This window comes from Diceros bicornis, chromosome 1 (genome assembly GCF_020826845.1).
Source record: "Diceros bicornis minor isolate mBicDic1 chromosome 1, mDicBic1.mat.cur, whole genome shotgun sequence".
Classification (NCBI taxonomy): domain Eukaryota; kingdom Metazoa; phylum Chordata; class Mammalia; order Perissodactyla; family Rhinocerotidae; genus Diceros; species Diceros bicornis.
The window spans coordinates 45,312,120-45,338,559 of NC_080740.1; the positions used below are offsets into that span (position 1 = coordinate 45,312,120).

General features: G+C 38.7%; 1 pseudogene; it reads left to right on the forward strand.

Annotated features, from left to right (window-relative positions):
- Nucleotides 1-25,973, forward strand: part of LOC131410119 (ubiquitin-ribosomal protein eL40 fusion protein-like) — a 44,343-nt pseudogene extending 18,370 nt beyond the window's left edge.
- Nucleotides 25,974-26,440: the final 467 nt, after the last annotated feature.

The following is a 26,440-nucleotide window of genomic DNA, read 5'->3' on the forward strand; positions in this document are numbered from 1 at the left end:
TATGATTTCATAAAGTTTATGATAAGTTTACATGACTATTTATGGCAAACTATACAACCAGGTAACAGACATAGACATCCATGCATACCCAAGATTATAACCAACCAAGGGTAAGCCTTTGTCTTTTTTAATGTATTTGTAGACATATTTAAAACAATGTTGATATGTTCAGATTTCACAATTGTTGATTTCATAACTGAAAATTACCTTGAAGACCCTGTTGCCTGAGAAAGCCGAGATCCAATCAAGTTTAATAGTCAGATGGGGGTTCGAACATCACAGCTAGTGTGCTACCTACTAGCTATATGACTTTGAGCAAAGTGCTTAGCTTTTCTGAGCTACCGTAGGAAATAGCACACCCAATGGTACCGACCTTATAGGGCTCTTTTGAGGAGAAGACGAGGTACTGTGGGTCAAGCCTGTAGCAGTGCCTGGCACGGAGAATGCACTCAACAAACGTGAGCTGCCACTGTGAACAATCTCATCAACAACAGCTGCATTCCCCTGGAAGGGTTAAATGATGACGTGACCAAGATCAAACAGTGAGTAAGTGAGCAAGTTAGGGCTTGAATCAGGTTTCCTGAATTTTCATCCAGTGCTATTTCCACTTAACCACAGCTGGCCCTGATGTTTCACCCAGTTTTTAAGATCACTTGTGTAAGAGACTGATTAATGTGGTAATCCCTGCAGCTTCTGCTCAGCTGCATTTCGACTTTGCAGTGAAGCCACAGGAACTATGTGTGATGTGAGATGAAATCGCATTTGAACGGGGTCTTTAAGCCAGTTAGAGAAATTCCTCTTGTGTTCCATTAGTTTAATTATGACACAGTTAAACAGACTCTGAGAAATTTCAAACCTGGGAACATTTGCCCACAGAGACACGCAGGCTCTGGCAGTGGCTCTTAATCACATTCCTCAGTCAGGTGTCAAGCAGAGCACAGCCACCAGCACACAAGCCAGTTTTGTTTAGAATACCTCAAAAAGCCAGCCAAGTGGCAAACGTGGACATCTGTGCTAGACTGTGGCTGTCCTGTTTTTTCAGTCTAATCTGTCAAGATAACCATTTCCCCATTCTCTTAAACAAACACAGACTTCCTTGTTTAAACACTATAACAGTTCTAACAGAACACACAGCTTTTAATCATTCTGTGCTAAGTACACTGGCAAGAGTCTGAGAAAAGAATCAAAACATCTTAAATGTAAACTGGCTGATTTTGCTGCTTTGCAAATCCCAGGAAACAGAAGAGAGAAACTTGAAATTCCAGATAAAAGAAATATAGCAATGCAGGAGAAACTATAGAGACTTTTAAAACTATAATTGAATTAGAAATGCAATTATGAACCCAGTTCAGCTTCTAATGAAAAAAAAATAAAAGAAAGAAATCAGATCACGTTTTACTTTTTCTTCTGCAAAAAAGCTTTAAGTTTAGCAAATTGAAGTTCATTATTCCGATTGTTTTGTATATATTTATAAAGGCAACAGTAACGCTTGAGCAGCATGCTGTCGTCAGGAAAGCTATTCAAATAGGAGCAAGATTGCTTCACCACTGAATTAACTCCCTCTTGAAAGCCCTTTAGCATGAAGCTCTGTCACAGCACGGTGCACATTCTTTTTCATTGATGAGGTGTTCTGGGTCATTTCCTAATATTTGAGAATAGAAATATGAAGGGCAGGGGGAAAAGCTTTCACGGTGGAATGAGCAGGAATACTGACAATGCTCAAGTTCAGGATGAGCTCCTTCAGCCTCGCTACTTTTGATTTCACTTGCAAAATATCCAAACTCACCCTGAAATGTGAAGAAAACTTACATAAAACTCTGATATGTTTCCTATTTAGAGAAAAATGATGGTTAAATAATCCAAACTCTACACTGTCCGTGTTTGAGTGTGGTTCAGTCACAGGCTTTGAGATCTGACCAGCGTGGGTTCACATTCTGGTGCAATGACTTAATCATGTGACTTTAGACAAGTTAATAAAGCTCTCTGAGCCTTAGTTTCTTTAACTGTGAAATGCCAATAAAAATATGTTACTGATAGAATACTTGTGAAGATTAAAGGAGATATATTTGCAATGGTAAGTGCTTAGCAAAGTTAGCAATTATTAAGTAAAGTATCAACTGACACCTATCATAATCAGATAATGTTCTGACTGACATAAAATTCAAGTTAATAGGGTTTACATATAAGATATGGACTACCAATTTTAAAAAATTAGAAAACAACATTGAAATACTAAACCTATTTAAGAGATATAATGCTCTGAGTGTTAGTCACACGTACACTTTCTTATGGAAAAGGTGGTCATAATTTGCACAGTTGTCACAAACATGCCAACACAGCTGGCTGGGCCACATTCCCTGGGGACAGACAGGTGGGACCCCAGTCTGTAAGCTCTGGCATGTGGTCACCTTGTAGACTGTGGTCCAACCCATAGGTGACTGGAGGACACTAGTGGGTTGGAATTGGCTGACTAGTCAAACCTTGAATAACAAAGTCAGGTTTGATGAGAGCAGTGGCAGGAAAGACCAACAGAAGCTGAGTTCCCACAACGGCAAAACTCTGGAGCAACAGAGGACTGTGCTGAGGAGACAAGAAAACCAGGCCAACAGAGCCGAAAATTCTGGTTCTTCAGGAGCCCTGGCTGTGTGGTAAATGAGGTTATTTCTAATCATTCTTTATTTCCTTATGAATACTTATAATCGATACCCTAATTGAAGTAACCTGAATATATATTGGTTACTTTTCAACCTAGAAATGTCTAACAGCATCATTTTATCTTTGATGTTTCAGAAGGCACTCAAAGATATCAAAACACTTGAGGGTCAGAATTATTCACATCAGTTACCATTATTCACATCAGTTACCATCTGAGCATAGATGTCTAGTTACTTCCTCTTCAGATTTTATGTCTATATTCTGATAGCTGCTGCTTAATGGTAGATTATGACACTAATTAGTGTCTTTTAAGCTCAACTTATATACTTTAATCAAACAAATATTTATTACTATTATATGTAATACTATATATCTACTATATATGACACATCGCTAAATATTGTGAACAATTAACAAATGAATAACAACTTTTCATGTCCTCCAAAACATCAGAACTTAATGGGATTTGACAAGTTAACTATGAGACAGAATATGACAAACGCTTTAAGAGAGAAGCAAATGGTCCAGGTCCAGGTAACTATGCGAGGTGCTGGATGTGTTAATTACCTTGATTGTGGCAATCATTTCACCACGTATATGAATATCAAATCATCACATTGTACACCTTAAATATATACAATTTTTATGTCAATTATACCTCAATATAGCTGGGAAAAAATTGCAAAAAGGAAACTAAATAGGTAAAGTAAATCATTGGCTGAAAATAAGTTTTTAAAAGCAACAACAACAACAAAAGTTGGACCATGGTCCACAGTTGGAAGACATTACAGGCACTTGGGAGGAGAAGCATGCCAGGAATCAGGGAAGACTGTGGGAGGGCATGACTGTAAACACCTTGAAATCCAAGTATTACTTCCACGGGAAGACGAAGCCATGATGGGAGCAGGACAGAGCGTGAGCAAGGATGGTGAAGACCATTTGGGGAACAGCAAGTATCACAGACTGACTGGTATGTAGAGAAACTGTAGTAAGATACAAGGATGGAATGAAGTTTGGGGCCAGAGAATGAAGGCCTTGAAATGTCAAGATAAAGAATTCAGAATTTATTTTGTGAATAATGAAGTCTAGAGAGGTTTTTGAGCAGGGAATGATATAATCAGCTGAGTCGGAGTCTGACATATGCTTCCACACTTGAATAACTTCTCTATAAAATATGACTTTATCAAAATATCTTTAGGAATAAAATAATGCATACCTATAAAATGTGAATAAGCAATAGAAACACAATAAAGACTAAGAATTTAAATAGTATAACATCTAGGCATAATGTGGTCTCCAATTTGCCCTATCGGAGAAAGATGTCAATTTTCTCTTCTAATAATCAAAGGCTGTTTCCTGCAACCAATATTCTTTTCTTCACAGAGCATAGAACAGACTGGTACTTTCTTTCTGGTTCCTTCCCGAGGCTGCAGCATAAAGCAGACATAAAAAATATGAGCTAGACTGCACTGAAACTGGAATTTTCATTCATAATTGCTGCTGCATAAATTGGCACCACCCTTTTGGAGAGCAATTTGGCGTGTGTAACAAGAGCTATGGAATGTTCATATCAATTGACCCAGTATACCCACCTCTGGGTCTTTAGTCTAAGGACATTTTTAAAAATAAAAAGAAAGTGGTGTGAATTAATATGATTATTGTAGTGTTCCTCATATTTGTGAAAGAAAATAAACAGAAACACATTTTTAAAAACATAGGAGGAATTCTTAAATTAATGATGGATCATCTACATCATGAACTATTATACAGCTATTTTAAATCATAATTACGAAGACTGTGTAGGAACATGCAACAATGCTTCTGTGTTAATCGTAAAAAAAATTAGACCCAAAACATATACCATGACTACAAACTATATTTTAAAAAAATCCATATAAAAGAGACTGGATGATAATAGATAAAAAGTAATACCAATTGTATCAGGATTTTATTAAAGGAGATGAGTTTTTCCTCTATTTTGTCTTCCAAAATGCTACTGTGTTGTCATAATTAATTAATAATAAAGGAAAAAAAGATTAAAAACAGATCTCTAAAAGGAAACTAGCAGTCCCTTTAAGATAGCACGTGAAGAAAGAAGCAAGTGGCCTTGAGTCGTTTCTTTCCTGAAAGATCTCATGGGGGCTCAGAGTGTTGTGGAAGTTTCCAGAAGACTATAAGCTGCCAAAGCCATGCAGCATAGACTGATAAATGAGTTCCATGATGATTTTGTCCTCTTTGGTTCCTATATGATGGTGCAATAAGAAGAGAATAGAGAAATGGAAGAAGGACATATATATGACATTTCATTGAGTTGTAGTTCTAATATACAGGTCATCAAACAACATGCTCCATATTCTCAAATGCTTATATGTATAGAGTATGGATTCCTTCTTCTTTTTCCTCCCTTGGGAATGAGAAATAGGATGTTCAGTAACAGAATACTATGAATAAAATCACTGTTTACCAGCTGATATTAGCACCATACATTTAGAAATAGAGCTATTTCACTCTCTTTTGAGGTAAACCAGTAAAAATAAAACGTTTTCTCATCACAACTGACACCACGATAAAGGCCTTCTTAAATATCTTGTGAGTAGCATAATGGAATGTGTATTTAATTGTTGGCTACATATGGTCAAAGTCTTATCTCTACATTTCTCAAAATAATCTTATCTATAGAATTATTCATGATTCTACAATTTGTACAGCAACTAAAAGAATAGGAAAATAAAGCATCACCATAGAAAATGTAGCAAATTACTACTTCACAAGGATTTAAATATTATTCAATAATTAATGTGCTGCTTGGATTAAAACAGTTTTAAGGAGAAGGACTGATTCAAAGGCAATTAGTACTATTAAATGAAAGTTTTGCTTCGGGGATTTTCATTATTTAGAAGATAATTTTATCATTAATTTAAATTAGACAAGATTTAACTAGGTTGCTACCACATAGGTTGTATAAGACAGAAATCAACATTTTTCTCTGAACCCATTTTTATGTGTAACCTCTTCCTGTTGGTAGGTGGCTGTTGAGATCTGGTCCTACGTGCTGTAGTTATTTTCTGAGTGTACAAACATCTTTAACCCTACTCCTCCTAACTATTGTGAGGAATATATACAGAAAGAATGCAGAGTCTCGGCAGTATTTCACACTTCATTCCAAGGAGGAGGCAAAGGTTAAGAATGAGGAAAATTAAGCAGACAACCATGTGTGGCCGAAAGAAAGGCTTGCTATTCTGCAGACGCGGACACCCCTGACACAAATAGAAGAAAGGCCCATGAATGAGATCATGTCAACTTCCTCTGCTTACATAGTAATGCCAGCCTTCTTTCCTTTCGGAAAAACAAGTCATCCGTGCACCAGAGTTCAGGGCTGCATTGTGAAATGTTTCCGAAGTCCCAGTGACAGCACACTGACACAGTTCCAAGGGACAGGCCCAAGCCAGCTTTTCCAGGCCTGGTCTAAGGGCCGTACAAAAATTCACAGAGACCACTTTCTGCATATCAATAAAATCTGAATCTCTCATTAGTCAATGAACCTTTGGAAATGTGTGCTAAATGAGTGGGCTTGATTTTGGAAGGAGAGCACTTTTTCAAGAATCTCAAAATGGTATGCGGGGTAGCTTTAGGCTTGGTGATAAATTTTTAAATCTTAAAGGAAAGGGATTCTGGTTTTTGGCAGTGCCAGTACTACAGAGGACAAGACTCAGTAAAATTATTTCACAGATGAACTCTAAGTCAGAAAGACTTTTCTAAATTATATTTTAATCCATGGATTAGTACACTCGATTTCTTTTATGATTTTTTTCTCACTAAATTATTTTTGCTCTCCAAGAGTGATTCTAGTTAGGGAATATGACATCAATTCCCAGAGTGGGCATTAAATCATGGTAGACAGAAAGGCTCAAGATCATAATGTTCTATATACGAATGAGGTTCCTATAATCTAAATCTGAACATGACCCAATTATTTTACTGGCAAATTGGCCTCTAAGTTACCGAACCTTAAGCAATAAGTAATATGTGGCTATGGAAATTCTATATTAAAATCAGATGTGTACAAACGTCTTCATTTTGATTTTTTTTTTTTTTTTTGGTTGTTGTTGCATATGTGAATTTTTTTGTAAAGTCTCTCTTAAAAATTTGAGGGGCTGGCCCGGTGGCACAAGTGGTTAAGTGTGCTTGATCCGCTGTGGCAGCCCAGGGTTCGCCGGTTCTGATCCCGGGCACGCACCGATGCACTGTTTGGCAAACCATGCTGAGGCAGCGTCCCATATAAAGTGGAGGAAGATGGGCATGGACGTTAGCCCAGGACCAGTCTTCCTCAGCAAAAAAAGAGGAGGATTGGCAGATGTTAGCACAGGGCTGATCTTCCTCAAAAAAAAAAATTTTTTTTGAAAAGATCCTACAGCTGGATGTCAGACTAGTAGCCATCTCTGCCAAGGCAGAAGTTATTGGTAGAGGGGTAGGGTATTACTCCATCAACACTCCCCCCATGTCAAAGGAAGCTTCCCATAAGCAGGTAGCTCTACAGACTGTTAGTGGTATTCTTCAGGATTTCAGAAACAAAGATATCTCACTCTGGGTAATTTGACAATATAGTAAATACTCTGTTAACTGACCTCCAAATAGCCAAATCCCCAGACTAGCTGATCTTTCCCAGCCCTGATTCTTGGCCACAACACACAGATGGCTCACCTCATCACTAATGGGCTCTTCTCTAGACAGAATATCTGAGCACCCCACTCCCATTAGTTGTATTGTATACTTACCAACAGTAAGTGATGTTTGCTCCTAAACCTGTTCACACAAATTGTCTTTGTCATTATGATTATGTAACTTACTATTTAAAATAAACTGATAAAAGTGGCAGAAAAAACAGATTTGTACTTTCTCTGAGTTTTTTTAAGTCATCAGATTAGGTGTGGATGAAAAAATTGTAAATGAATGATAGGATACACAAAAATTTAGGAGAATTTTGTTTTCAGATTGCTTCAAAAATTTCTTTTAGTTCCCGTTTCACTTTAAAAAAATCAAAACCAAAGTAACCAGTTGAGATGCTCATGCAAAAAAGATGATGCAGAACATGAGTCAATGGACCAGAAAGTGTTAAATTAATGCACATTTATATGCTTTAAGTTGAAAGAAAATGTTCAAGGTATGTGTCTATCATCACTCATGATTCCCTGTTTTAACTGACATTCTTTTTATTAACCCACAAGCTACCAACCCCTAATGATTTCAAATAGGAGGATTTCACCGTAGTATATAGAGGAATATATTGTAGTATATTTTTACCGTAGTATATAGAGTGCCCTGGAGTGAGAGAACAAGGAAGCAGAGACGTGTTTCAGGAAGCTATTTTTGTAAAAAACAAGAAGGAATGAGAACCTGAACTATGGTGATGACAAGAAAGTAAGAGATGTATGTAAGAGAAATTGCAGAGAAGAAGTAACAAATTCCTGAACATTTAAGAGGAGTTAACAAGACTCCAAGGTTTGAGGACGAGTTGTATGTAGCACCTTGGAAATACACAGGGGGTCTGGGAAAAGAAGCTCATTTAGTGGGAGGAAAGAGGGTTTGGGTTTCTCGTTTTTTAAGTTTAAGACTAACAAAGACATCTAGATGGAGATACCTGGATATCATTGGGAAGTAGTCAGAAATACAGGAGAGGGTTCACTAACAGAAATGCAGGTTTGGAAGTGGTAATATACACAATAGCAGTTGAAGCCCTGAAGTTGGAAGAAACCTGGAGGAAAGCCAAAAAAGAGAAGCAGCCTAAGGAAAAATCTATGTTTGAGGGCAAAAGGAGTAAGAAGAGCCACAAAGGAGATAGAAGAGTTCAAAAAACAGAGATGAGAATTATAATTGGACCAGGTCTCAGAAGCCAAGGGAGGAGAAAGTCGGGGATGTGGCAGATGGTCAAGGACATACTCTTCAGGGAAGTGTCACTTAATCTGTCAATCACCAGGCTTCAGTCAAGGAAGCACTCTCAGTAGAAAGGTGAGGGAATATACCAGGTTTCAAAATGTTAAGGATTGAGTATCCGGTGCAGAAGAAGGAGCAAGGGCCATAGAAAGCTCAAGAAGTTTGATGGTGAAGAGGAGGAAGACAACATTATGCCATAAGGGATAGAATGGTCAAGCAATTGAGATTTTTTTGGATAATAAAAGCTTGAGCTGATCATATTCACGTGAGAAGGGAAGGCAGCATTAAAGAAGATGGAGTTGGCAATATGGATCATGGGGTTAGGGCCCCAAGGAGGTCGGAGAGAGAGGAGCAAGAGAAGAAGAAAGGGCAAATGTGGCAAAAAGGAAAGGATCCTCTTCCTTAAAGACAAGAGTGAGTAATGAGGAGGGTAAAGAGAGGAGGGAAACTGAAAGTGTTCACCTCCACTAACCTTCATTGTCTTACTAGAGTCTACCCCACACAATGGCCAAATCAATGATTAGTAATTAAGACTGTCTAAAGTCATCTAAATGTAATTATTAAGGATGGAGTTGGGGATTGGAATTGATGCACGACATGTAAGCCATACTTACCAAATGAGACAGCTGGTCAGTACATTCAGTGAAATAAGTACTTGACGCCACATAAAGAAAATACAACAAATACGTATATTTTTTTTATTGATTTTTTTCAACCTGGATAAGCATTACATAGACAATTATAGCATCTGGTACAACCAAGAAAATTAGCAATTTCTGGATTTCTCTTCATGTTCTCTGGTCAATGCTAGGTAGAAAAGACCCCTAAAGGCCAGTGTTGGGTTACTGGCACAGGGAATAGCACAGTCTTTTGAGGAATCTACTTTACTGAATAATCTGTCCTTCTAATTCTCACAACATCAGCTTGAACTCTTTTGCACAAAGATTTTCTATAGCTGTGGTTGGTATTTCTAAATGAAACCCCTTCATGCTACTTGGGTATTTGCTTCTCAAAAAGCAAAGCCTTGTGTTGATAGGGATGACGATTTCCAGCTCCTCCTGTCAGAGAGGTTCACTCGGCAGGCCTTCCCTACCTGTTCACAGCCACTTAAAAAGGTGCCAGATTTAAACATGAACAGTTTAACTGGCTTTTTCTTTTTAGAAACCTTGAACAGCTGTCGCATTTAGAAGTCAATGTGATAGGACTCAGCCTTTACTGGGTTGTTTCAATCATATGCTGAAGCATATGCAATGCAATTCAATTGCATTGAGTAATCATGTAAGTTGAAAGAGACATTCTCTGTTTCTGGTATACGAGAACACTTGTCCACACTGATCTTACTAACAGGCAGAAGGTAAATACATTGTATGATTCCAAGGGGGCGGCCCCCAATACCTCACTGTCCCAAGATATCTCCACCATGAGGTTGTCCAAGGCCCAGGTAGTCCTATTTCATTCCTGCTGATGAGGCCACAGTAGTTTTATAAGTCACCTTTAGGATGAAAATAACCCCAAGAGAGGAGATAATCGTGAACTTTATAAGTTCGTATATCAAATTTGTCGGCCTGTCCAGAACAATGAAGGACAGGGAGGCAAAGACAGCAAATCGTCTAGACTTTAGGTAGGCCAAGGAGGAGAGCAGGCCTGGGTGGGAAGCCACCTTGGGCAGAGGAGCCCCATCAGCCAGCCTGGTATAGCCTAGAGCAGGTATAGAAGTAATTACACATGACACATTGGGGAACACTTCCTTAACTTACCAAGGGACCCCAAAGGCTTGTAGGCTGGGCCCATTCCAGAAGAAACACATTTAATAAGGTCACCTTGGTTGTAGCCCACCATTCTGCTGCACAGAAGAAATTTCAGTTCAGTGACCCGCCCTCCACACACCATCAGCAATCTGTTCTCTGCTTTGGTTCAGAGAGGACTAAGTTGTAAGATAAAGAGGATTAGAACACTAGGTGGGCAATTAGACCAGAGATACTTAAAATCTCTTCTAACATTCAAGATTCTGCGATTCTGTAAAACATTGCTGAAAGTATGTAGACCAAAGCTTAGGATTTCAAAGGTGTTTGGCTAGATAAAGATTCTCTTGCAATAGAGATTTTTACTTTTTAAATAATGAAATTATCCCAGCTCAATTTTCTGTTTATTTCTTGACTGATTTTGAGTACAGAGAAGTCAGAAGTTTGTAAATATATTCCATTTAGCAATTGAGGCATCCTGGCTCCCTCATGCACCTCTTAATGTTACTTTGAGATAGGAAAAGGAATAGAAAAGAGAAAATAATATTTATGGAGCAACTATTATACACTTGGCAATTCATTAACTTATTTAATTCTCTTTGATACCCATTTTGTTTTGTTACCCCCATCTTATAGATGAGAGAATTGATGCCTATTAAGGTTAAATAACTTTCCCAGGGTCTAACCAGAGTGTTTCTGATACCAAATCTCACGCTTCTTCTGCTATGCAGTATGGCCTGTCTCATACTTTGAGTTATAATATAAATACTTTTCAATGGATTCCATCAAATCACTCCATGTTCAATGGTGAAAGTCACGTGAGTTTTAATTTTATTTATTTTTTTCCCCAAAGCCCCAGTAGATAGTTGTATGTCATAGCTGCATATCCTTCTAGTTGCTGTATGTGAGACGCGGCCTCAGCGTGGCCAGACAAGCGGTGCATCGGTGCGCGCCCGGGGTTCCAAACCCCGGCCACCAGCAGCGGAGCGCGCGCACTTAACTGCTAAGCCACGGGGCCAGTCCGAAAGTCATGTGAGTTTCAAATGTAGCTATAACCCAAGGACATTCCTCATCCAAGTACAGCCCTTGCTAAGTAATCTTTTATCAAATAAGGAAATTTTTATGCTCATTCTATTCATAGAAAGAATTTCAATTGATTAAAATGTGGTAAATCATTAAAGCATTTTACGTACAAATATTGAAATATAGTACTGTGAGTTTTATAATACATGTTAAAGCAAAGATTCAAAAGCAAAAATACAATGGGGTCCTTTAGAAAAGAATCTGATAGTCCAAAAGTGTCTAAGATGACTAATCTTGCATATCTGAACAGGATGCTTGAAAAAAATAATAATTCTGGAATAGTTAGAAATTCCTGTTCATGTCACTGTGCAGATCTTTTTTCACTCTGGTGTTTAATTTAAATGTTTACTAAAGTAATAGATTCCCTTGAAATATGGTGACAGACTTGCTAGCAATTATATAATCATATTTTTTTTAAATCATATTCTCTGATACAGAGCAAGCTAACTAAGCAAGCCATGACTTTCCTTAAATTGGAGAGAAAAATAAAGGAGACTGTACCCACACACAATTTGAAATCATTTCTAAGAAATCTATAGAAAAAAAATTGATCTCCATGAAACTATTTGGCTATTTTCTCCATGAGGTGAGTCCTACCATCCATGCTTCTCCAAATGGATGATGCTTCTTGCAAAGAAGAAACAAGTGGAGATTAACTGTGAGTTGTTTGAGGTTTTAACTGCTCCTCTGTAGGAACTGCTAAGATAACAAGGCTCTGATCTTGCTTTAGTTCTTGGATTATGTCCTGCTCTGGAACCTCACAGACCACTAGCCCCTTGGACTGCGGTTGTGGCATTCAGACTGGACCACATAATGTGCCACACTGGGAGTGTCCAGCTCTATCTAGCCTTTTATTAATAACCTCAATATTTAACCTTAACCTTAATAATCTTAATCGAAATTTTTAGATTAAGAAAGGGATAAAGCACACAATTCATCGACTTTCCAATATCTTCTCTGAAATTTAAGGAACTGGACCACTTTGCATGCTAGACTATACCACCTATTAGCAACACACTTCACTATAAGTCCATGGTTAACTCCACTATAACTCCAAGTCCATGGACTTTGCAAACATCTAGACCAAAGGAGAAGGGGAGCTTAGGTCCAAGAATTGTTGATCCTGCTTAGTTATTAACCAACCTTTTCTGCAAAGATAGGTTCCAGACGAATCCCAGAGTTGGGAAAATCATGCCAAATACTTTAAAATTCTGAACACACTTCAAAGTAATTGCTGCTGTCCTGTAACAATTTTTGACTTAGTATCTTGGGAAATTCTTTTCCATGGACATGTATCTGATTTTATAATAGACATCAATAGGGAAATAGGATTTGCTTTGCAGAAATTCACTTCATAGCCAAATTTGCTAGCGTGCATCTATTTCATAAACTAAGAGATTAATTTATTTATGGTCGTATCTATCATCTCTACATCTGCTTCCCTCTCTGGGGCTTCCTTGGCACAGAATCTGAGGGGAGAAAATTGAGTCAGAGGAGAACGTGGTTAATTCGACAAATATGATAGAACTTGTTGGGGAGAGCTCAACCTAACATTTATAACCATCATGCAGAACACTTTCTAACAGAAAGCATCATTTAATTGCCTCCCTACTCCCCATCATCTCCACCTGAAAAATAAAACTACCTAAGGAAGAAAGTATTATTCTCATTGCGTTATCCTCACCCCGTTACAGATTAGGAGATAAAGGTTCAGCAAGGTTATTTGATTTCCCCAAGACACAAAGTTAGTAAGTGTGGCAATCATCTTAAGGCAAAGATTCTCTCATGCCTTTATCTCCAAATTCCACTTTTTTTTTTTTCACTAAACCACACTGTCTTGCTTGCTCAGTCTGACAATGTAGTGACCATCTTCTTTTCTTTCTTATACTTCCATCTTCCTTTCTTCTTATTGAATTTCTTTTCTCACTTCACCCAACTGAAGAAAAACAGTTTAATGCATTCCAAACCTTCAAAATCGAAGGACTTTTCCTATAATTGTCTCTAAACTCTCTGATTAGAAGCAAGATGCTGACCAAGCTTTATTTCAGGTCAGAGCAGTGTTGAAGCCAAATTGCACAACTAAGACCATGTGTGGGGGGGAGGGAGAAATAAGGAGGGAACCGTCTAGACACCCAGGTGGAATATTTAAGTAGGACTCAAAGCAACACCTCCTCTTGAGAGGCATGAGGGAGACCCAAGGCAGCAGAGTCATTTATTTGAGCTTCAGATTATTCACTTTCCTAACTAATCAATAATTGTTATAATTAAAATTGATAGCTGCAAATAACATGACAGAGGGCTGCTGCCAGAATACTGATTGTGTCTTTGGCTTGGAAAGATAGGCAGCAGTGTGGAACACTTATTTTCCAATTTGCTGTTAGCTGTGTGCAAATTGCTTTAGCTGTATCCAGCTGATTTAGACCTTGCCTGGAGGTGCACTAGATTAATTGGGAGCCACACATTCATTGCTTACAGAATGGACTCTGTAATTGGCGAAATTTGTTAGTGCCAGTTATAAAATAACTATATAGTTCTGCTTTTAGCTGTCCTTTCATTACTCTTTCTGTGAGAGGGGAGGGGAAACAATTAGAACCCATCTGACCATTAAGATGGGCATTTTTACATAAGGACTAAAAGGAATGTATCTACAGTCAATATTTTATATAAGCAAACATTAGGGTGAATATGGTATTGATTTTTTTCAAAAACTGAAAAAGTACTTCAGCACGTATAAGAATTTTCCCATCTTTGTTGTGACTTAACCTTAGATAAGAGAACCCACTTCATTAGCACTATGAGCAGATTTTTCAAAATGATTCTTTATTCTCTCTCCTAACTTCACTGAGTTAAATAGAACAAGCACTCTTTCTTACTTATTGCCAAATGAAAGAAATAAGAAAAATCCTGAGGTCACAGATGGGTGTCCTCCGGTTTGTCTTGTTTCTTTTACTCTCTTCTTTGGGTTCTGAGGTATAATGGGGACATACACACTGCCTCGTTAACATATTAAATGAAGCTCAATGAACATCAGAGCTATTTTTGGCAGAAAGGCAATTTTTCAGGAGCAAAACCTCATAGGCCAAGAACAAAGCATAAGCTATAATACATGTTAGAAAATCAAAGAGTTGTTTGTCTTCTTAGCTCTTAAGAAGTATTTCATGTCAACAGCCTTGAATATGCAAAATGGTCAATTACATTCCTTAAACGACTCTTGGCATATTGCTGTGCACACCAAATTGTACAGTGGCTATTCCCATACATTCAAAAACCATATATATAGGCAGAGTAGAGATGTCAGCCAGGACTCTCTGTCACTCAAGTGACAAAATCCCACCTCAAACTCATTTAAGTAAACAAACAAATGAAAGAGTGGGGGAGGGGTGTTTATTGGTTCAGATAACTGGAAAAGTTCAGAAGGAGACTGCTTTGGACACTACTAGACTCCAGGGCTCAAAAAAGTACCACGACTGTTTCCCTCTGTCTCTTGGCTCAACTGGATTTCACTAAACTTCACTTTCAGGAAAGCCCTCACCACATGGAGGCTCCTGCCAGACCCAGATTTAGATTCTATCTGTTCAGCAACTCCACTGAAAAGAAGGTGCTTCTTTCCCAGTAGTTCCAGCAAATTCTCAGACCTAAATTTCATAGGCCCGTAGTGAGTCATTTGCCCACTCCTGAACCAATCACGTGGCCAGGAGAGCAGAGACTATGCTGATCAACCACAACCAAGCCCTGTGCTCCACCTGAACTGAGAGTGAAGCGGAGAGCTCCTCAAAGAAACACAGAGGCACAGTTACCAAAGTAGGGGAAATGGACTCCAGGCAGGAACAACAAATGACCACAACATGAAGAAACAATCGAGTTGTAGTGAACTATTAGTATCCTTAGTAATAACTTAAACTTTTTCATTCATTTATATCTTTGGGATCTTATTAAAATGAAAGATATTTTTCTCCAGAAAAATGCATATGCGACATGTCATGCAAAATGTTACCTGCTATTTCAGGAGGGTTCATGCATCCCTAGAGTCCAGCCAATAACACGGAAACTAGAAAATCTTTCTGAAGTAAACAACACTTTTAGAAGTGTCTGCATCTCACATCTAATTGCAACAATTTTTAGGTTTTCTTTTCCTTCCATTCTTTTTTTTTCTAAGCAATTTCATTTGTGAAGAGTTCCCTTTATGCAGCTATTTGTTGTCCTTGTGGATGAATAAACTCTGAAAATCCAAACTGTGCCAAATGACTATTCTGTCCAAATGATAGATTGTCAAGGACCAACCTTTCAGTCGGCTGACTAACATAGTGGCCACAGAGTGATGTCTGTCCTTCTTTATTTGGCACAAGGAAATGAATGTGTAGTGAGTCTAATTTAGGGACTCAGCATGAAGACATAGACTGCCAAAAATAAAAATTTTCTTTGATCTTCTTATTTCGTATAGGACTATATGTGACTACCAAGGAGGAAAAATGACACATCATAAGGCAACCTTTTTCATGGTTACAATCAGAAGGAGAAGTTGTTTAAATATTAAGTGACTACTCAAAACATTTCATAAAGTTTACCTCAGAAATGTGAATATGAATATCTAAATTAAAATCATTCTCACAATTAAAAAAAAAAAGTAACTGAACATCAGAAATAAAAAGACACTCAGAAAAAAAAATGAGTGCTGCTCCAGAACAATCTTCCCAGAAAGAGGTCTTGTCCTGTGTTTGCAAGACAGGATCTTAGAATCTGCTAGGATTAAAATAGAAAATGGAAAGGGACCAGCCCTGTGCCCAAGTGGTTAAGGTTCTGCACACTCCGCTTTGGCTGTCCTGGTTCACAGGTTCGGATCCCGGGCATGGACCTACTCCACTCATTAGCCATGCTGTGGAGCCATCCCACATACAAAGTAGAGGAAGATTGGCATGGATGTTAGCTTAACTCAGGGCTAATCTTCCTCAAGGAAAAAAAAAAAAGAGCAAGAATGCCAGCAGATGTTAGCTCAGGGCAAATCTTCCTCACCAAAAAAAAAGAAAATGGAAAAAAAGAAATGGAGATCAGAGAGGGAGCATAACTTCAGATCTTGCTTTCAGATTTTGGAAAAGAGAAGAGTTCAAACGAAAGCTCAGGTAGAAGAAATGGAAAAATCACCACTATTATAACGTTCAACTTTTGCTGAATATTTTGTCCTTGAAGATAGAAAGAATTGCTGTATTTCAAGACCAATAATTCTTATAACAATTTATCACCAAGTTCTGCCGCTATAGAATAAGGACAATGTTAATGGTAGGATGAGATAAAGGAACTAAAAACAGAAAAAAACTTGAGTATTAACAAAGGACAAGATTAAAGGTATGAATTTCAAAATATATACTATCAATTTTATATACCTACGTAGAGAAATATCTAGAAGGATATATACCAACCAATGAAAAATGGTTTATTTTTTAAGATTGGGAGGAAGAATAAGGAATACTTGTATTCCCTTTATTCTTCTGTTTTGCTTACATTAATCCCTAAAATAATCATTTAGTCATATATGACCCATGCAATGAAAGAATTACATAATATAAATAAAAATGTTTAAAATATGAGAATATGGATTTCTGGTACAAACAAAGTGACAGTTTGGTTCAGAATTTCTCTTCTTTTCCTGGAAACTGTACAGAGCAACTAGGACTATAAAAAATTTTTTTTGGATAACTTGGATACCAAGAACACTACGAACTTACCATTATTATTAATGCTGCCTCAAACAGCTGAAATCTAGCAGAGACCCAAAAGAAACTGTCCTGGAAGCCACAGAGAGCAGCCAGGAAGGGTTGAAGGGACCCACGCTGGCAGCAGATCCCACAAAGCATAAGTACAAATATACTTATAATGAAAGGGATCCTCTAAAAAGTGAAAAATGCAAGAGAGTGTTGCTCTGAGATGGTTGAGATTGAATAGAGCTAAGATCACGTGACCAGATTCAGAGAGGAAAAGGAGGCATGAGTGCCCACACAGAGATACCACATTGAAGCAAAATGTCTCTAAGGCAGCAAAGGAAAGAATCTTGAGTTACAAAGTCTAGAATTTCATCTTGCCCTGCTCCCACCCCAACAAAATATCCTATAAATAGGCGGTCCAGGAAAATCTAACCCAATAAATCATGCAAAACATAATTAGCACAACATTGTAAAAAAAATTTTTTAAAGCATCAAAACTTAGCAACAGATTAAGAGAAAAACACTCAGAAAAATATAGAGTAGATGATATTTATAGTCATAAATTTTACTCTGATATTTTAAGAAAATAATAAAACAATTATTTCCATAATGGGAGACTCTAAAATAAAAATATAAAAACACAGAGCAGAGGAGACCAAACACCATGTGCCGCCAGAACTTAGGAAAGAAGTACAGAAAAAAAACATTAGAGAAATGAATTTTTTTTTTAACGGAAGGAGCAAAGGCGCAAATAGAAACTGCAAGAAACCCAAAAAGAAATATTAAAGATAGAAATGAAATAAGCTAATAAAATGAGATAGAAATAGGGAAAAAAAATTTCAAAGAATTAGAAAGACAATAATAATTATAAAAGATAAAGTTTATCTAACAGATATAAAAGTCAAAGTATATCCAACATATACATAATTGGAATCCTCAAGAAAGGAAAATAAAACAGAGGAAGTATTTTTAGTGATCAGTAATAAACTTTCCTGAAATAAATGACGACTTGTATCTGCGTATTCTAAAAGAATATCATGTATCAAAACAACCAACACTGATTCATAATCTAATAAGCCTATGGGAATTTTAAGATATAGAAATAATCCTCTGGACAGCTAGGCAAAAAGATCAAGTCATTTACAATGTTTTTTCTTTAAGTATGCAAAATGTTTTCATAATATGTTTTTTAAAAATAATAAAATAAAAATTGAGAGGAGAAGGTAGGAGGTAGAAAATAGGTGAGCACAAAAGAATGTTATTTAATTTTGACAAACAAGTAGTGGAAGTGACAAAGGAGACATAAAAAAGATAATACTAAAGCTGAAGAAAGGAGAGTATACGGAGAAAGAAGAGAACATAAGCTAATATTACCACTGATGATAGTAACTGGGGTTATTATATAAAGGTAGCCTTTGTATGAAGTAATTATAATCATACCTTTCTATAGTACAAAAGAGTTATATAAAATATTTATCCAAAAATACAAACCTTTCCAAATATCACAAGAATTACAATGTTAAAATAAGCAAAAAGAAAAGGTAACATAAAATAATATGACAGAACTGAAACAACTATACCTTTCATAGCCATAAATAAAAATGGGTGAAACTTTATTAATTAAAAGAAATAGGTTATCAGATTGGATTTCATAGGGAAACTAATCTCTATTCTGCATAAGAGACACATCTAAAATGAATGATTCAGAAAGCTAGAAGTGAAAGGAGGCACAAAGATATTCCAGGCAAATGCAAAATTTTAAAAATGCAGGCTTGCCTCTATTAGCATACAAAAATATATGAGTACATGAGATGGAAATAGAACAAAATAGTTTTTCTTTAAGAGCTATCCTCAGCATGTTTACAGATCCTGGTCGCATCGGTTACTGCCTGTCCCTAAATGCTAAGCAGGGGCAACAAAGGAGAAGAAAAAGGAAGCCTTTCTGTCAGTCTGGGCATTAACTAACCTTAACTCCTCCTCACTAAACTCATTTCTTGCCAAACATTTCAGCTACTACATGTCCTCTGTCTCCAAGGATCCTAAACCACCCTTTTCAAAATGGCAGCTGTCATACAGGTGAGTCCACTCCTTAGTCCTAACTGCCCGTCACAGTCAGGTTTCTTAAAATGATGAAACTCTTTATTATTTCAAAATGAGATAAAAATCTTTATTAAAATAACTTTATAGAGACTTCTTCACAATTGATACGTTCTATTTTTAACTCTTAGATATTAAGTACCATAAGAGAATACTTAACCTATAAAGACATTTATTTGTTTACTACTCCATTTGAGCACTTTCCTCATTGAGCTTGTAAGAGTATGCATATGATGCTGTGCTAAAGTAAAATATTATTCACAAACAGCCAGGGACAAACTTTGTACAGTAAATTTCAAAACAGTTATCATTGTGAAAGATTCTATAACCAGCTAATAAACAATCTCTCTTAATCTAATATATATATATAATTAATTAAATAGAGATGAATTAAGTAGAGATAGTGAAGACATAGCAAGAGAAATAGAGATAAGACAGAAACAGACAGCTATCATGTAACATATTCACATATTCTTGGTAAGAGAAATGATAGTTTATTTTTAAAGTGATTCATGTCCACCATTTAAAAAAATCAAACAGTTCAGAATTATATTAATTAAAAATAAAACTCCCTTCCTCCTCTAGGCCACTTCTCCCCACTCCCCCATTCATCAGAGGTAACCACTGCTAACAATGTGGCAGGCTTGCTTTCCAGGGTTTCTATCCAAATACAAATATACTGCACAAATCCACACACACAGACAGACACAAACATACAACACACACATACACACACACATTTGTACATAAATATGTACTTATTTATTTACAGAGATGAGAGTCTACTCCTATACCCTATACACGACATCCATCAAACTCATTTGTTAACAGTATGTTGTGCCCACCACATCAAGTGAATACATAAAGACGAGTTTCATCCTTTTCGAGGCAGCATATTATGGCTCTACTGTTACTAGCCCACACTGATGGACGTTTTAGTAGTTTTCAGCTGTTTAAAATGATATGGTGAGGGGCCAGCCTGGTGGCGCAGCAGTTAAGTGCGCGCGCTCCACTTCGGCGGCCCGGGGTTTGCAGGTTCGGATCTCTGCGCGCACTGATGCACCACTAGTCAAGCCATGCTGTGGCAGCGTCCCATAAAACGTAGAGGAAGATGGGCACGGACGTTAGCCTAGGGCCAATCTTCCTCAGCAAAAAAAGGAAGATTGGCAACGGATATTAACTCAGGGCCGATCTTCCTCACAAAAAAAAAAAAAATGATGTGGCGAACATTTTTGTACAGTGTCTTTGTGCAGTTGAGTGAGAATGGTTGTGGGCTAAATACCTAAAGAGGAAATTACTATGTGCGCTTATATTTTTGACAACCAGCGCCAAATCTGCCTCTAACATATTTCTCACTAACAGTGTAAGAACTTTGCCCCACATCCTCATCAACATTTAACCTTTGTTGTACTAATAGGTGAAAAATAATCTGTTGTCCTTTCAAATTCACTATATGACCATGTTTTCATATTTCCATCAGTCGTGTGTTCCTTTTCTGTTAACTAGTTGTTTATATCCTTCATCCATCTTTTCTATGAGGTTGTTGGCTCAATGCTTTTAAAAAACAATTTAAGTATAAAAATTGGCCCTTTGCCTGAGGTATATTTTGCAAATATTTCCCCCAGTTTCTTTTTTTTATTTGACTTTATTTATGATGTTATTCCCCAAAGCAACTTTAAAATTTTTAACATAATCAAATTATCCATCTTTTCCTTTATAGTGTCTGAATTTGATGCTATGCACAGAAGCACTCCAAGAATATAAATAAATCATCCACGTTTTTTTCTAGAACCATGATACTTTCACTCAACGTTTGATTCTTCTGGAATTTATTTTGTTTTTAAGGAGTTATGTTGGACTCCAGGTATATGGCTAGCCAATGTGTCAAGGTATATTAAGGCAATAATATACTACGTTTGCTGGTCAAGCAATGTTTCATTATAAATAAAAATGAAATTACTTTTATGTTTGCATGTATTAATTTTACTTTTCTCAAATAGCAACGGTACTCTACAGTAATTTCATGGGTTGGTTTTTTTTTGTTTTTTTTTGGTGAGGAAGAGTGGCCCTAAGCTAACATCTGTGCCCATCTTCCTCTATTTTGTATGTGGGTTGCTGCCACAGCTTGGCTTGATGTGTGGCATAGGTCCACGCCTGGGATCTGAACCCACGAACCCCAGGCCACCAAAGCGGAGTGTGCCAAACTTAACCACTATGCAACCGGGCTGGCCCCTCATAAGTTTTATAATATATGTTTTTTTTAAGAAACATATTCTGCAATTTAAAAATAAACAACATGCAACTGTGAATCCTGTGTTACAGGAACATGAGATAGGAATAACCTCCAAATTCTTTTTAACAAAAATTTTAAAAGTAAAAGCAATTATATTCCACAAAAACATATTTAAATGACTTTTTCAGTAGAGCTTAAATTGACTTTTTAGGGTTATCTATCAATTAAAATTGCTATAACCTTTTTCTTTATGAACAAACACTGCAACACTTTTGTCAAAGCAGTAAATATATTAGTATTCTGCCCCAGCTAACCTAAATCACAGAAATGGTGTAATTAAAGTATATAATATTGTATCTTTCAAAAACCATTCAAATGGGCATAAAGAAATATATAAGCAATAACTGGCATAGGACATAAAGTCAAGTTTATTGGAAAGATTGAATGATTAGAGGCTGGCCCAATGGTGTAGTGGTTAAGTTCTCGAGCTCCACTTTGGCAGCCCAGGGTTCGCAGGTTCGGATCCCGGGTGCGGACCTATGCACCACTCATCAAGCCATGCTGTGGCAGCATCCCATATACAAAACAGAGGAAGATGGGCACAGATGTTAGCTCAGGGCCAGTCTTCCTCAGCAAAAGGAGGAGGATTGGCAAAGGATGTTAGCTCAGGGCTGATCTTCCTCACCAAAGAAAAAAAAAAGATTGAATGATTAGTCAATAGCCACAGTGGATCTCAATGTTAAAGGTACTACTTTATCTCCTCCAATCTTGCAAACTTCTCCTATTAAAATTCTTTCCAGAGCTGGCTGTATCGTTCTCTAGACTGACTCCTGTCTACTCTGTGCCCCACCACTCCCTTCCCCTCCTGGGGTGGCTGCCTCAGCCTGCTTGTTCTTCTCCCCTGGCCACCATGACAAGACTGAAATAGCTGGTAGGTAAACAAGTGAAATTAATATCTATTATCCCCCCCATAACCCACATTCTCAGCACCTTTGATACTACACCCTCTACAAAGAATCTGCTGGCACCTGCTTCCATAATTTTCCTACCTCCTGCCTTTCTTAAAATCTTCCATGCGTATGATGGAGTTTTAGGCTCATCTAAACAGACAGCTCCTTCACCCTTTTCAGAGTAAAAATAAAGTCCTTACAATAGCTTAGAAGACCTTAATAATATGCCTCCTTCTCACCCAAACACACACATCCATCTCTCGGACCTCATACAATGTGCATTTGTCGCATTGAGAATATTCAATTCTGCTAGAGAAGAAAAGAAAGCAAATGAGATCGATGCAAATCATTAGATGTGTTAAGCATAGATAATTAAATTATTTACCTGGGAGATATGTTAGACAGATAAAGCAAGTAGAGCATATACGTGTGAACCTAGATAGAAAACGAACGAAAGAACCAAGTCAATACTAAATATTCATGATACGCTAAATATACATGAGACACATGAAGCACTGAATATTCATCATATCCTAAATATACATGAAGACATGAAGCACTCAGTATCCATGAAGTCATACCTCAGCCGCTAGTTGGTAACACTCAGGCAAAGCCCCACCGGCCCTCTGTCTTAGACATGCAAATAAACCCATAGTGCTTATCAGGCTAAGGCTGCAGCTCTTGGCCAGGCTCTCCAATAGAGCAGCGCTGACCCCACGCTCCTCCCCTCTTCCTCACCTCACCTCTGGCCCTCGTAACCACACCATGGGCGGTGGGAGGGAGGCTGATGCAGCACAGAGAGAAACAGGACAAAGGAACACTGTGTAACACAGACTTCAGGTGGTGTGGCCCTTCCATTAAAGCTTGTACCCCAGCCTAAGTGTGTTAATCCACTCTATTTCTTCCCACTTGCTTCTAACTCTATGCTTTAGTTTAAATTGCTTCAATAAACTGTGTGATTTGTCTGTCTTAAATCTGTGAGCTTTCTGTCCCATGACTACGGGATAGCTTGCCTGGCTGTGTACTTGGAGGCTACCTGTGCAGGGCTGTGTCCACACACACCTTATCTACCATTCTGCTCCTCACTTGTGCTCCAGCCACACTGTTCTCCTTGTTCTCCCTTAAATACTCCAAGCACATTCTCACCTCAGGACCTTTGCACTTGTTCTTTCCTCTGCGTAAAACACTATCTCCAGACATCTACATGACTTGCTCCCTCATTTCTTCAGGTGTCTCTTCCCTAAAACTCCTATATAAAATTACATCATTTTCCAAAAACAATTCTCCAGTTCTCTGACACCAACTGGGTCCTACAATTCAATTCAATTCTGACCCTACCTAGAGTTAACATAGACCCAACAGGTTAAGGGTTCAGTCCCACAGGACTGACCCCACTTAGATGCCAGACACAAATAGGTCCCCAAGCTACCTACACTCGTACCCAATCAATTACAAATTTGGGGGTTCCCACAAACCCTCCCCCCCATAGATTCGATAATTTGCTAGAATGACTCACAGAACTCAGGAAATTATTATACTTATGATTACAGTTTTATCATAAAGGGTACAATTCAGGAACAGCCAAATGGAAGAGATGCATAGGACAGGGTATGGGGGGAGAGGGACGGTCCAGAGCTTCTGTGCCCTCTCCAGGCATGCCACCCTCCCACCACATCGATGTGTTCACCAACCCAGAAGCTCCCCAGACCTTGTGTTGAAGAGTTTTATCAAAATTTCATTGCATAGTCATGATTTATCAAATCATTGGCCATTGGTGACTGAATTCAATCTCCAGTCCTTCTTCCCTCTAAAAGTTCCAACCCTCTGATCACATGGTTGGTTCCTCTGGTGACCAGCCCCCATCATGAAACTATCGAGGGGCCTTCCGAAAGTCACCTCATTGGCATAAATTCAGGTATGGTCAAAAAGGGCTCATTATGAATAACAAAAGACACTCAGGAAATTCCAAAGGTTTTAGGAGCTCTGTGCCAGGAACCAGACAAAGACCAAATAAATATATTTTTATTACACCACAAAAATAGAAGTTTCCCCTTCTTCCTAGGTACTCCCTACCCTCTTTGCCCCACTTCATTTGTCTCTATATCGTTTACCACCACCTGACATGTTATATATTTGTTTGCGTATTTGCATATGGTCATCTCCTCCCACTAGAATGTAAACTCCATGAGGGCAGGGTCTGATCTCTTTTCTTTATTGTTCTGTCTCTAGCATCCAGAATAGTTTATAGCCTAAAATAGGCCCTCAATAAATATTTGTCAAATGAGTGAATGAATGTCATGTCCGGATACAGCAGACATGCCATTAACTTGCCCAATCCTTTTTTTGAGAATCTGCCTTACCCACACCTCTAGGAGGGACCATCCTGGGTTCTTTATGAATCTGTCCCTCCTCTCCCAAGTCTGGCCAGCCACCTTTAGTTATTACAGAGACAGAAATCCACCTGGCATAGGAATTTGGAGTGGGAACTGAAAGGCTGAGTCGGTTAAATGATGGTGAAAAATGGGCCAGAGTGAGCTCTGTAGCAGTCCCAAGCCACCTTCAATAACAGGAGCAGGGAAGCCATGAGGAGGTAGAAACAGTCAGTCTGTCAACAGAAGCAGGAGAATGGGACAGTTCCACCAAAAGAAGCAGAGGTAAGAGGAGATTATGTGACACTCAAGAGAGATTTAGGGGTTTTCTAGTCACCATCACCATGACCTGCCAATTCCCTTCCTATCCTTGGGTATTATGAGACTGACTCATAAGCTTTCAATAAACCCTCTTTGTAACTAAGCTAGTTTGAATGAGCTTCTGTTCTTGGCCATGAATGTTCCTTGGACACAGGGCTTGGATGGCAGTGGTGTAGGGCTGGTCAAAAGAAGCCAAACCTAGGAGCCAGCTTAGCAATCTGTTCCCAGCCCCCCTACCCCCCTCCCCCAACCGCCTCTGCTCCCTCAGCAAGGCAAGTTCTTTCTAAACTGCAGTGCCCTTCTGGCTCACTGGACCCAAGTTGGGCCACTTTAATCCTCTCTCCTGGGAATTTGGAATTAGAACAGAGATGCCAGACAGTACTGCCAGTCACAGCAGGCCATGCATTAGGAGAATCAGAGCCAGTGCACAGAGAGAATGAGGCAGGGAGGAGAGAGAGAAGAGGACCGATGAGAGATAAACAGGGAGCTGGGGGGGGGGGGGCGGGAAAAGAGGAGAGAGAGAGGCTGCCAAGGCGGTGGAAGACCTCACAGGTCCCGGTGCCAGCCCCCTTGAAGCTTGTGCATACTTCCCACCCTTGCTCCCATAAGACCTCTCTGCCCTACATTAAATGTGCCTATTTTGCTGAAGTTAGGTTGAATAGGTTTCTGTTATTTACAACTTAAAAGTCCTTGACTAGGGCATGGTGGCATTAGCAAGCGGGAAGTACACAGGTGAGCCTGCTAAGCATTCAGAGGAAGCCTCAGAGGCCTGTGGAGCCGCTTACGTGGAGCGGGACCAGGTTAGAGATACTCAGCCTTCGAGAGGACACCGCATTCACATTCAGCACCAGTTCATCAGTTTCCACAAGCGGACGATAAAAAGGACGTCCCTTTAGCTGACCTTGGGGACACTGCTTGGTCACCTACATGCCTCAGCATGCCTCAGCCACCAGAGTCAGTCACAGGAACGTTCCAGGCCCCCTGCACTGTCACAACAGGTTTCCAGAAGCTGCACTGCCACAGTGTGAGGACTCTCAAGATAGAAACCATTTACAGGCTGGCCACTAATAGGCACCGGGGGCTTCCCATGACTAGCTGGCACTTTTTGTCTCTAACTCTGCCGCTCACTGACTACACGGCTGGCAGAATCCAGGCAAGGAGCGGAAATGAGTCACCGGAGTTTCTACCCCTGGGCACATCTGCCACTCGCCAGCCGCCCGTTACGGGCGAGCTGCCCGCTGTCGCCTCTCTGTGACTCATCCTGCTTCAGCCCAGCCTGGAGGCAGCCCTGACCAGAGGACAGTCTGGTCACCAAACGGTTGTCATGAACTCCACCTTTTATTGCCTGTCTCTGTGTATCTTA